Source organism: Neomonachus schauinslandi, unplaced genomic scaffold, assembly GCF_002201575.2.
Source record: "Neomonachus schauinslandi unplaced genomic scaffold, ASM220157v2 HiC_scaffold_6415, whole genome shotgun sequence".
NCBI lineage: Eukaryota > Metazoa > Chordata > Mammalia > Carnivora > Phocidae > Neomonachus > Neomonachus schauinslandi.
In genome coordinates, this window is record NW_025415103.1 from 1 (window position 1) to 1430 (window position 1430).

Consider the following 1430-nt stretch of genomic DNA (forward strand, 5'->3'; position numbering starts at 1 on the left):
ATGTAAATGTCTATTTCACTAGAAATGACAAGTTTCTTTGTTTGTTTTGTTTTGTTTTATCCAATAAAAAGTGAAATATAAGACAAGCTGATGACAAAGTATTTCTCTTCTAGATCAGGCATTTTTATTTTCAAATACGATCCTCAACCCCCTCCCCAGCTAAGTCCTAGCCTGTTACAGGAAGGGTTGGAGTCAATATGTGACACTTTAGTTCCAGGGAGAGGCTTTTCTGGTCGCTTTTCTGTTCAGAGAGTTGCTGCTATTCTTCTCTTCGATATCCTGTTGAGTTCGTAGATGTTCAGAATGGTTTGATCACTATCTAGCTTAATTCCTAGGACCAGAAGAAATTTAGGCCTCCTATACCTCTGCCATCTTGCTCTTCCCCTGCAATCTATCTTCGGTAGTGATGGGTCTATTATAGGACTCAGTCTGTTTTCTTAATTAAGTTATTTTCTTCATTGTTGATTTCAAGTGTTCTTTGTATATTTAGAACACAATTGTTTTTCACATGTATCTTTTGGAAAGAGATCCTTTTTTTCAAGATTTTCTGAGTCTGGAGCTTGTTGTTTATTTTTGAGTTTTTCCTATCAGAGATCATAAGATTTTCATTTTAATAAATTGCAGCTTATCGATTTTTTTTTTACAAATAACGTATGCCTCAGGATTGGAGCCGGCCTGGCTTGTGAGCTCCGCTGAGGAGCCGGAGGTGGGGCTGCAGTTACCTCCACGTCTGTCCCTGGTCCCTGGCCCCTGTGTGGGGCGACATTGAAACAGCCCAGTGAGTTCGAGGCCGGGTTGGGGAGTCCTGGTTCCCCAAAGTGGCGGTGCTGCGCCCCTCTGCCCAGCCCCATGCCAGGTCAGGCCCCCCGGACACAGAGACGCCACCGCTTCTCCAGAGCAGACCCCATCACCGACTCTGCAACACCCCACCCTGCCCCACAACAATCCATGCCTTCCAACACTAGAACAAACTTTTCAGAACATAAAACAAGAATATAGTCCTTATCAGAGGTGGAGACATGTAGAAGCTACTCTGAATCAGAGTGAAGCTTGTACTTTGGAAAGTCAGCCTCATTCCTCAGCACTCACAGCCCCTAGTTCTCCAGGTTCCTCCGGGATGAAGAAGGATCAGCCCTCTTTTCCCCTCTGACAAGTCAGAATAATATGTGAGCATCTCTTAAAAGAGTATGAAGAGGAAATTCGGGAGGAGTATGAGCAAATCCTCAATACCAAACTAGCAGAACAATATGAACCTCTTGTGAAATGCACACATGATCAGATTATGTGACGATATGGGACAAGGACAACAAGCTATGTGTCCTGAAGCTTTCTTGCATATCTGGGTACCAGGTTTGACCTCAAGAGATGGCTGCTGTACACTTTTTGCAACTGGTTTGTTACCACATTTCAGCTCCAACTTGGCATCCTGC

The 1430-nt window shown here is 44.0% G+C and overlaps 1 pseudogene; it reads left to right on the plus strand.

Moving 5' to 3' along the window:
- Positions 1-718: 718 nt before the first annotated feature.
- Positions 719-1324, plus strand: LOC123324007 (annotated as a pseudogene).
- The last annotated feature ends 106 nt before the right edge of the window (positions 1325-1430 follow it).